Genomic DNA, 11,761 nt, shown 5'->3' with positions numbered 1-11,761 from the left:
CCATACAATTGGAGTGAAGAGCTTAAATTATGTGCTTCTCTCTCTAAATTGTTTGCACCATAGTGAAGGGGGATTTAAATTTCTGTAACAGCAATAACTTAGATGATTCATGGATTTACAGTTTTCTTTGCTGCTATTTCCTGAGAAGAGCAAACATGAGCAGAGAGGTCATAAAAATAAAACTCTCCACCTGCTGCCTCATTTACATTCAGGATTTGAAGCTTTGGTAGAAAACGTTTTCCTGTTTCAAACAAAGATTAATTCCTAATTGCCACAATTCTCATGAGAATACTTTTGCAGCTGATGAGGAACTCTCTTGATAACTCTTTTTTAAAACAATGCTTTTAACTTGCGTCATCCGTGAGCCATTCTGCAGGGTATGGTGTGAGCTTGGCTTTGTGGCCCTGTTGTGGGATTACCTTGGATGAAGCAACAGCAGTGTGTTTGTGCATGATGGCAGTTCTGCGGGGGCTGGGGAGGAGCTTCTGGGCTTCTGCAGGATGGTTCTGTACCTCACACCAGTCATTACTGCTTGTGTCCAACAACATAGGCACGCTGAATGAGTGTAAAGGCTGCGCCACCGTTTTCATCCCAAGAGAGGTCCTTAAAGAGCTGACGGGGCTGATTGCCGTGCACTGGTGGGAATGTGCACTATGGAGGCAGCGCTGCATGTGGATCAGTGGAAATAATTGTGCCTCTGAGGGTTTTCAAATGGTCATTTTTTTTTTCACATGCACAAAGCTTCAAACTGTAGGTGGAAAAGCAAAATGAGGGAGACAAACAAAATCTCGTTGTGAGCCACAACAGGGGTGGGAGTGGTAAATCTTCTGAAGATGGAGGTTTTAATCTTTCCATCCCTTGTGACATGGCTTCCTATCATTTCTGGGGGAGATTTGCTACCTCTTAGTCCACCAAGGCTCATTCTAGCATCATTGCTAATAAAATTGATAACACACTCTCTCCATTGTGTATTTTAAGTACCTAATTACTAACACTGAAATACAGGAAGGCACGAAGACAAACCATGTGGCTGATGTTTGTGCCTGAAGGAAGAATATTTACTGCTGTAGCTTGGATGCTACAGTCACACTGCCATGTTTCTCCACAGTATATGCAGCAAATCTCTCTATTTTCATCTTCACCAGTGAAACAGAAAGTTGCTCAAAAACAGAAGCCTGGTTTGAACTTTATGGATCCGTGTTTGCTTAAGCTACATGTAACTCTAGTAACTTCTAACTGCTCAAGGCAAAAACAAACTGAATGATCACAAGATTATTGTTCTCTCAGTGGAGGGATATCTGCTTCATCTTCCATAACAGACTATTCATTAACTAAGCACACCGTCCCAGTTGCTGTAAAGCAGCAGACTATTCACAGCTAGAAATAGCGGTGGCAGAGAATGCATGTCGGAGAGCACATTCCTCCCCCCTGCCCTGCAGATACCAGAGAAACAGAAGGGAAAATCTTCAAAGTGGAACTAAGCCGCCCATAGCAAAACTTTAACCAGAAAGAGGCTGTTTAGCAAAGCCTGTTATTGGAGCCCAGCTTCTGATCTGCACCAGGCTTTTATCAGGATTTGCACACTCAAAGAAGACACATAGCAAAACTTTAATATCAGGGAGACAGACATCATCTGCCGTGTGGAGGGGGCAGCCTGACCTTGCCACCACCTGGAGAGAGGAGAAAGAACAGGCCCTTGCAGAGCAGAAGTAAAAGAGAGGCAAAAGAGATGCTGCCTCTCCTATCATATCTGTGGTCATAGGCACAAGACCACAAGGCAGCGTGGTCTTTAACCTGGAAAGAGGAGTGTGTAACTCATGATGAACTTTATCCAACAAAAGGCTCCTTTCTGTAGCAGTAAGCAATGTTCATTCTCCCTCTCTTCTTTCTGTCATGAATTTTTATTTTCGGAAACCTATTCAGGATTCACAGAGCTGAAGGTAAACAAGAAGATGGGATTTCCCACCCCCACCCCCCGACCTGCTGAGATTGGCTATAACAGAATAGCCAATCCAAACAGTGTTCTGTGTGAGGCAGTCTATACTTTGTATGCAAATGGGAAGACAGCGGTTGCCACAGGAATGAAGTCTGTTGAGATTTGAGGTGAGGAGAAGCTGCATGCTCTCTTCAGAACAGCCCCAAGAGGTTCAGAAGTATGTTCACCAACTCAGGGAGCAGGAGTGGTATCACTCCTGTGGCATAATGAGCTTCCCAGCTCTGCCAGTTTACCAGGAGTGGTATCGCTTCTGCTTTTGTCAGAATTCTAGCTTTGACTTTACTGCCCAATAAGAGACATTTTCCAATTCAGGAAGCCAACAGGAAGTTAGACACAGGGAGATTTGTCCTCTACACAGTCAAGATGTTCAGACCAGCCTGATGCCTTTCGTATGAAAACAGAAACAGCTGCATGCTTTCTAGCTGGTATTGGGTCTCTGTTTATCATCCCTCCTCAGCTGCATGGAAGCAGTACGTTACTCCTCTCCCACAGAACAACCAGTTAATGCAAAAACTGAATTAACTTGGCTCTTTGGATTCAGGCTGCTGAAAGCACTCACCAGCTTGTTCCCACGGCTTTACACTGTGTCCAAAGTCACATCATCAACTATTCAGCTCTGATGGTACCTTCGCATCTCTGTGCTGGAGGCAAGGGCATCCAAATGCACTAATGCACTACACAGCACCGATCACCATTTCCCAGCAGTGTGCAACTGACATAGGTCATGGAAATAACCTGTCCTGATGCCACTTCCGTCCCCATGAGAGCATCACAGCGTGCTCTTAAAAGAGCTAGCTTGTTAACTGGCAGCCATCAAAGTTACATAGCAGTGTGCAGCCTTAGAAAAAACTTAATCATATGCTCTTCTGCCTGTATTTGAAATCCTCCTTCTTGTTTTTGTCCTTATTTACTAATAGCCCTTCACTGGTCACCTAAAGCTAGGGGTGTGCAGGGAACACACTTGTCCAGCTGTGGATATCAGTTTGATATGGGTACTGTTCTCAACCCAGCTGTCCATGCTTTGTGCATTCTTGGTTAAGTTGCTTTAACACTTCAGTCTTCCCATTTCCCCTGCCAGTCCACATCCATATTGTCTGCTTATGCTGCAGAGAAGGGACAGGCTTTATTGCACAACAGCGAGTACAATAGGGCCCCAGACTTGGCTAAGGGTTGTGATGGAGAGAGTTCCCACTGTATATAAGGTTTGATTTTTAGCCTTGTTCTGGATGCAGGCTGAAAGAAGCCCACACTCATTCAGGCTAGGATTCAAAGGCAACAAATGGCAAGCTCAAAGGTGACAGATAGCAACTTCTACCCTTGCTTATAAGCAAAGAAATTAGCAGGCAGTAACCATGCTGGCACACAGAGCCTGGAACAGACTCTGAAATTGACAGACACTGATGTTTGTGTTAGCTGAAAAAGAAAGCAGCAGCAAAAAATGTAGAACAAAAATCAGTAATACTTCAGAAGGTTTCCTACTGAAAACAAGGAAATCTCAAGTACTGGCAGAATGCAACATCGGCTGAAATTTCCAAAGAGCAGAAGGACCAATTTTGAAGTGCTCAGCATGCCTGGTTGGGGCCAGGTTTTCAATTTAGCTCAGTTCCCATGGAAGCAGCTAAACAAGAGCCAGATTTTTAAAATCGCTCAGTAACCAGCTGTTTCCACTGCAATGCTTCTGGCCTAGTTTTCAAATAGAGCTCAGCACCACCCAACAGGCTGTGCCATTTCAGAAGTTTGCCCGAAGTGACTCTATACCCGGGGTCATTACTTCAGTGACTACTTGTAGGAGGCTTGTGTCACTCCCATTCCTATCTTCTTGCTCCCTTTCTGAGACCTGATGTGGCCCAGATAATATGAACTGTGAAACAATTTTTCTGAGTGTAAATAGAGAGAGTATAAAGAGATGCCACACATAGGCTGTGCCACGATGACCGTCAGAGCTCTGCCAGTTTACCAGGCTCTCCTGAGCTGTGAGAGCCAGCAGTATGCTTTGACTTGCCAATCATGCTGACTCATGTCAAATTATGTCATCTTAATCAAATGTCTGGGAAGACTGAGTTTGGAAATCTCTACCTTTTTTCACATGTGGACAAAGCCAAGGATTTATTTTTCCTGAAGCCTGCAGGGAAGCTGAAAAGGCACTGGACGCTCTAATTCAGGGAAGGCTGTGTGTCAAGTAATGTAGAAGTCTGTCTGTATGCCACCACATTTGTAAAAGCTGCAGTCTTCTTCCTTGGAAGGAGGAAGGGCTGGAGCAAGCTCTTGCTAAGAGGAGCTACCCTGCGAATTCTAAGCCACGCACAGTACTTGTAGTCTATCTCTGACTTTCCAGATGCTTGCAGGACAAGCTTGATGCACAGCCAATGTGGAGAGGAAGGTGCTGTCTTGCACGGTCCTTGCAGAGCAAGTCCTTGCAGTGCAATTCAGCAGAGCAGCGCAATTCAACAAAAGTGGGAAGAGCAGAAGTTCTCAGGAGGGGAGTGGTCCACCGCAGGAAAAGAAAATGCAGTTGCTCTCTTTTGTTTGGCCTGTTTTTATTGTTTGCCTGTTTTTTAATTCATATTTTCTTTTACGTGAAGATTCTAGAAGATGCACGGAGAAGGGCAGAAAGCAGAGTTTATTGCAAGGCTGCCTGCAGCACAGGGAGCCTGGGGCTGTGCACGCTGACGCTCTGTTGGCTGAAGGTGCACTTCTCATTTCAGAGGTAGTTCAAAACGTCTCTTGCTCAAATCACACCCCCTGAAAAAAAAGAAAAAAGAAAGAAAAAAAAGAGGCTTTGAAATGCAGGTGAATTTCAGTCTCTTTAAGAAAAGATGTTGTTCATTTCCCTGTTGGAGAGGGAAGTATCTCCCCATCTGAAGCTTCCTCCCCTGTCATTTCTTCCTCTCATTTCCTCCAGCCCCCTTGCTGTGTGACCATGTGACATGCAGCCATTCTGTGAGAATCAAGAGAGATATTGGCAGTTTGGGAGCTGTTGTTCCTGCTTATGTATGCAAAGAACATAATTGCTAAGTGCATCATCTTTTGTAATTTACACATCCACACACAGCTCAGATCAGGACAGCCTTTACATGGGGATGCAGTGCCTTGTTTTCTTCTCTGCTTCGCTGGGGCAGGGGAATACTAGGTCTCCTGGTCCTCATTGTGCTAGGTGCTGTCCCAAGAGGTGGTCTCTCCCCTGAACAGCTCAAACTGTCATTGCAGCTGAAAAGGACTAGAGTGGGAAACAGTCTTCCTTTAGCACTGCCACTTCACGCACAGGCAGTGCAATTGTTTGAAATGATTTGTCTAAAATCATAGATGGAGGTCTGCAGCAGGTGTGAGAACTTAATGACACCAAATCCAGCATCACAAAACCCCTCTGCAGCCACAGACCCAGTGAAGCATTGCTTCTGAGTGCTGGCTAAGCAGGAGTCAGCCAAGTAGCAGGCACAGAATGCTGGTCCATGAGATAAAAATAGTAGCTCTGTAATAATCAGAGGACAAGGATCTTAAAAAAATCAGCAGGAATGTGAAAGGGATTTCCAATCAGTGTCCCTTTCAAATGTTTTGACTGTCATCATTGCAGCAATTTGACTTCTCAAGATCTTGAGCAGTAGAAGCCAAACCAACATATTGTGCTCCCTTCAAATCTTCAGTTGCCACTAGGCATGGCCCCACCTGAAAATGAAGGCTGCAAAGCCACATCTGAGACCTCAGAAACCGACAGCGTGCTTCATGATAACTGGGAAGTGGGAGTGTCAGGTGTTGCTTCCTCCCCACTACCTTCTGTAAACTTACAGTTCCCAGTGCTCCCTTCAGTGGGCTGGACAGGACCCCCAGTGACCTCTGAGGACCTTCAGCAATAAACAGTCTCTGTCCAAACACTCTTATGAGTCAGTGGCAAACCCTGCAGATGTTTATGTTAGGATCCTTTGTTCTTCAGCCTCTAACCACATTTCCTCAGTGGATGGCATGGATCCTCGTCTCTTTTCCTGTTTGGGGGAGTTCTGAATCCGCATTTAATCAGAGGTCTGGAAGAGAAAACTCAACCCCTCCCCCCCGCCCCCACCCTGGGTACTGTTGTTTAAGAAAAACACTGTGTCCTGAGCAAATGCCAGGAGAGCCCACCAAACATCCCTGACCATGGGCACGGCAGTTCCCTTCCTGACCTGCCTCTTCTGCTCAGTTAATCACAAAGCTGGCTGTCAGATTCTGCCTTGCATATGGCCCCAACAGCAGTGGCTAGCTGGGGGCTTTCAGCACACGTCAGATGTTTTCTGTGCGTGAGCTTTCAAGAGACGCTTTGTATGTGCGAAGTGCATCCCCTGCTCGGGCTGTGCAGTGTCATGTGTCTCTCAGGCTGAGCCACCGCCACTAGAGGGCATTTGAAGGACACCGGAGCGGGGGATAGCAGGTGGGCCAGTGCTTCGGAGCCAGCCCAGCCTGCAGGAGACGCCAAGCTGTAGTGTATGGCACTTGGTCTTGTCCCAGGACCTCCACATTCTGCCTTCCGTTGCTCCTGGGTGCTCACGGTTAGTGGCTGTCAGCAAACAAGGTACGGGCTGTGCCCATGACCTACCGGGTCTGCAAAAAGGCAGTAGCTGAGGTAGAGCTGTGCAACCAAATAGACCAAGTTAATAACAATTTTGATTGCATGTTTTAAAATAGGCATGAATATAAATATCAGAGGTGGTTTTGCTCTTTTTTTGTAATCAGATGCCTGCAGCCTCCTCATTCAGTGTTCCTTGATATTCAGGCAGAAGTCCATTAATTTCTTACCTTTCCCCCATCTAGTGTTTCTCGATGGAGAAGTCCATCCTCAAAGAGCAATGTTTAGCTAGACCACCCACCTATGCTCACCACATCAACTTCTTTTAAGCCTGTTCCAGCAAATGGAAGAGTTGAACGTGTTCTCCTGTATTCTGGATGAAGGCCACAGCCTTCAAAATACAGAATATTTGCAGGGACTTCACCACCATGTAATTATCCACCATTCAAAGAGAATGTCTAACACAAACCATAGGAATCCTCTCAGTCAAGCCTGAAAAGCTCCCTGGTGGTCCTCTTTTTTATTTACTTACTTTAAAGAGAGAAACATCACAAAACGGTAAATGGGAGTATGTTTTCACATGCACTTGCACGGTGGCTTTCCATGCAGGTGAATCCTCACGGGAGAAGACTGCACTGAGTTCCAGGTCTGTGCAGACGGTAGCTGCTCTGTGTGTGTTGGAGAAAAGGAAAAAGCAGGTGAGGGTGCTCTTTGGCATGCAGAGGGCCAACAAACATCAGAATAAGAACACCTAGGTTGGCACTTGCCTGTTGCCAGGTTTTTATAGAATCTGAGACTAACTGAGTACCACCACAGTTATTTCCAAATCCCATAACCTGGCAATATTTCATATTGTCAGGAGTGTCCCTCTAAAGGGACTCGTGAGAAATTGCTGCTGGGAAACCAAACTCTTTGAAGTGAGAACTCCTTTTAAGATGGTCCTTGTAAGATGGACACCATGTGGAATATGACCAAAACAGTTCACACTGTGCAAGAGCAGAAAGGGGAATGAATTACAGCAGGTCTGTCCCTCCGATATCATCTGGTTGAGTCCATTGGTAGGGCCAGACATTAGCTCAGGACATGGAGCATACCTGGTGGTGTGAGAACCTCTCCTCTCTTGAGGGAAGTCCTGCTGGGTATGTGGAGTGTTAACAATGTTCTTGTGCTTCTAGCTGTGGTTGCTGCACCACCATAGCTTTTGAGAGTTGTGTGCAGTTAGAGCACATCAAATTTTAAAGTCAAGAGAGGCATTGTTTATAGAGATCTGTTCCTCAAGTCTTCACAACAGCTTAAGAATCAGGGCCAGGGTTAGTCTCACATTAGAGGTAGGGAGGGACAGAGCTGTGGATAATCCCTGAGAACCTTGATGTGCTATTCAGTATGCAATGTCCAGATTTTCATGTAACAAATCAGCTTTTACAGAGACTGAGTTACCTGTCTCCATTTGTAGTCTAAGGCCTGGCAAAAAAGAAACTGAGCTAACTGGTATATTATTCCCTTAAAAAAAAAAAAAGAAAGAAAGAAAATTAAGCCCACTTTTACTGGGAAGGGTGAATGGATACATTATACGTGGAAGAAAACAAATTTTCTCTCCAGCAGGCACACTCCAGATCCCCAGGGCTCCCAAAGCAAGTCAGGATGACACTTTCTTGTTTAAAACAGTTGGGGATTTGAGGGGGCTGAATAGCTAAGTGGAGAGCAATGGGAAAAATCTCTCTGTCTCTTTTCTTCTGGCTGTCAGGCAACAGCTGCTGAGCAGGCTTCTTCAGAGTCATTACTGCAAATGCAGATTACACGTCATACACAACAAGCAGTTACTGCTACTCGTGACTAGTCTGCAACCTACTGGTTTCAGAAAGACCAGAGAAGCCATTGCAGATCGATAAGACTTTTTTTTTTCTTTTTTTCTTTCTTTTCTTCTTTTTTTGGGAGGGGGGGAGAGGAGGGGGAGGGAGCCTTTTTAGTTTTATTTATTTGCCACAGCATAGGGCATTACATGAAAGGAGAGATTAATTAAATTATTTCTTTCCTGAAGTGAACATAGGGCACTTGAGTCATACAGACTCTCTAATGTTACTGATTTCAGAGTAGATGTACTTGTTTGGGCTGATACAGTGACACACAGTGGGAAAACAGTAGTGTGACCATAATCTTGCATATCACAAGATCTTTGGTATTTCCCTTTGGTTGCTATCCAAATTCAGATGAATATTTCACAATTCACGCTGGCAAGGACCTTTGGAAGTCATCTGGTCCAGTTTCTGCTCAAAGCAAGGCAGTTGCCAACTCTGATCTCTTGGCTGAGGTGGCAGTTTACATACAACAGGTCTCAGCCACCAGGAGAGGATGTGAGCTTCACAAATCAGGTATCATCAGTTGCTTCACTAGTTGCCAAGGTTTCACGGCTGCTGTATTTTAAGATGAATGGAAATAATGTGTTGCAACCCTTGGATAGTGCAATTGCAGATTTTTCTTGACTTCTGGTATGTCAGCCTTTCCATTCTGATGTGATTGGCACACATGGGTTGTCATGTCCCAGCAAAGACAGCATGAACATATTAATTTTAAACATCAGGTATATTTTCTCCCCAGTATTGGCACCAGTGTAGGAAGTGATAAGATACAGAAGAACCTTCAAAGAGAAACAGTGAATTGTACAGAAACTGACTTTCTACATCAAATTTTGCCCTATGCTTTCCTTTTTGCACAGTCAAGGGTCTCTCATGTTGTATGAGAAGAGTGCCCCAGGAAAGTACTCTCGAGCCTGAAGAACAGCTTCTTTGTTGGGTTTCCTTCTCACTCCTGTCCTAATTCCACCTCCTACTCAACTATTTGTAGTGGATAAGCAACCTAATATAGAGATTTCTATGCTTCTCAGACTGAGAATTATATAAAATACCATTTTTGGCTGGCTAGTGGGCTAGCTGTTGGGATGTCTCAGTTGCACTGTGGCCACTGCACATTTTTTCAATACTGGAACCAGAGAGATCTTCCTTGGAAGAACAAATTGCATGCAGAGTAGCTTACTGAGAAGAGCATTGCTTTCCTTTCTGTCATTTGTAGAAACAACTAATAGCTGATACATGAATTGAGCAGGTTTCTATTGTAGCTGGCTGAAACAAGTATTTATCTTCTTCTGAACACCTTCTGTTGCACTCCACAAACACAAGCTGCTAGAATGACCTCAGCATTTCTTTAGCTTTTATTCAAAGTCACTGAGATGTTTATGATTCAGTTTTCTCCCCCATCTCAGCAATAAATACCTACACCAAGAAGACCAATAAATCTGCCATTCAAGTAGCAAAAACAACAATATGCCAGTCTAATGAATGACTCCCTCACGTTGTTTTTATTATGCAAACAGGCCTTTTTTCTGTACTTTATCCAAGAACGCCATCCTGCAGGGGATACTTTATAATAATCCAGGGAGGTCCAGCAGAGATGAGCAACAGATCAGAGGAAGGATAGTGTCACGTACAGTAACATGGGGTGAAAAAAAATAGAAGGCATGTTTAGTCATGAGCATTTTCTTAAATCTTGACCCAGTGGTTCTGCCACATATTCCTTTATACGTGTCTTATATTTTTATGGAAGTGGCCTTTCAGACATTCTTCATAGCTGTGTTCATGAGTACCTGGATATTTAAAGAGTGCTTTACATAATTTACTCTCCCTTCTTAATTTCTAAGTAAGAAACCAAAGTGTTTGAATGCGCTTTTTGCGGCTGACCCACTAGTAAGGAATGATCATCCTGAAGATGAAGTAAACTCTTTGCAAGCAAATCAAGAACATATAATGTCCACAAAGGGTATTTACAAACTCTCATGAAAGAAGCAGTATGTAAGAATGTAAACCTGTGCATGCACCATTTGCAAACTGCAAAAAAGACTGCTTTCATTGGATAACTTTCTCATTACAATTTGTTCAGCTCTGAAGCACATGAAAAAGTAGAAAGGAAAGGAATCCTGTAATGCCTTTTTCTACCCGCGGAAACAGTAATCTCGCTCTGTTTGTTTTTTTATAAGCAGTGGAAAAACAGGGTTAAAAACTGATCTTGTTTCACTAGTCCTGCTTTGCAGTAGAGAGCTAGGGAAGATGTGGCCTATCAGCATTTTTGTTTCCCTATAAAGATAGATTTTTGACATTTCTTTACCACTTAAGAAAAAGGATAAACACCTGCAGACAATTAAAAAAGAAAAGCTCAGAATTCGAAAGCTACAATCAGATCAGATCAGATCAGCGGTTTACGTTCTTAAGAATTTGATTCTTTTCTGTATCTTAGGGCTCAGCCAGTGACAGAGACATCTACCCCTTTTCCTCCTTCAGAAAAAAAGCCAAATTCCACTGTGGTGCAAAGTTGTATACAGAGATTTTTAGTTGCCCCAGTGAAAACTGGAGGAGGAGAAAACAACTGGTGTGCATTTGTTTGTCTGGTAGATTTACCTGCATAGATGGTTAGACTTAAAAAAAAAAAAAGGCAGTTGCTTGAGTAGGCATATTTTTAAACTTTATGCCAGGGTTAGGGTTATAGTCTCTCAGAAGAGCCATTTCTGCAAAAAAAGAAAGGCAGACACACCCCAAGAGTGGTAAAGGACCAGCTGTGCTTATATTTTTAATGGCTTTTTTTTTCTTGCCTTTTACAAACATATTTAATTTTTAGCAGGATATTTTCCTTCCACTGCTTTTCCCTGGTGCTTTGTCAGTATCTCCTGCCATAAAATATATACCACATGATAATGATGCTGCAGAGCACTACATGTCAAAGACATGGCAACAAGAACTTCACTTTGAGGACTCTGCTGCCATTGCAACAGTAGGAACAAAAGCCCTTCAAAAACAGGTGGTCTGGCTGCTCCTAATTAAGGTGTTTAGCACATGGTGTCAAGAAACAGTATAAAATCCCAACATAACCTGAGGAACAATGGGAAGTCAGGGGCAATTCCTCTTGCTGAGCTCAGAGTACCTTGTCAATCACAGCACTGCAATAACAGCACTTCGCAGACTCCTCCATAACACTGTGCAGGAACATGTGGGGCATCATCTCCAAGAGGATGGCTGTGCTGCCTGAGGCAGGAACAGGGACCTTTCCATTTTCCTTGCAAGAACAGTCAATTCTAAGAAAAGGAGAAATGTCAGCTTTAAAAAGCCAATATCCTGGCTACTTGAAAATACCCTAATAAAGACAAGGTAACAGCTTGCTCCTGTCTCTTTTGTCTCTGCCTATTGTAA

General features: G+C 43.9%; 1 long non-coding RNA gene across 2 annotated transcripts in view; it reads right to left on the bottom strand.

The window, feature by feature from the left end:
- LOC110390093 overlaps window positions 1,053-11,761 on the bottom strand; it is a 34,092-nt gene continuing 23,383 nt past the window's right edge. For both annotated transcript variants that reach the window (XR_002433536.1, XR_002433535.1), the window contains exons 4-5: window positions 7,063-11,646; window positions 1,053-4,738 (exon numbers count right to left, since the gene is read on the bottom strand). This is a non-coding gene — a long non-coding RNA (uncharacterized LOC110390093). The remainder of the gene's footprint in view (window positions 4,739-7,062; window positions 11,647-11,761) is intronic.

The sequence above is a fragment of the Numida meleagris genome, chromosome Z (assembly GCF_002078875.1).
Source record: "Numida meleagris isolate 19003 breed g44 Domestic line chromosome Z, NumMel1.0, whole genome shotgun sequence".
Lineage (NCBI taxonomy): Eukaryota > Metazoa > Chordata > Aves > Galliformes > Numididae > Numida > Numida meleagris.
Note: the sequence above shows the minus strand (reverse complement) of the source record. Positions and strands in the feature narration are given on the sequence as shown.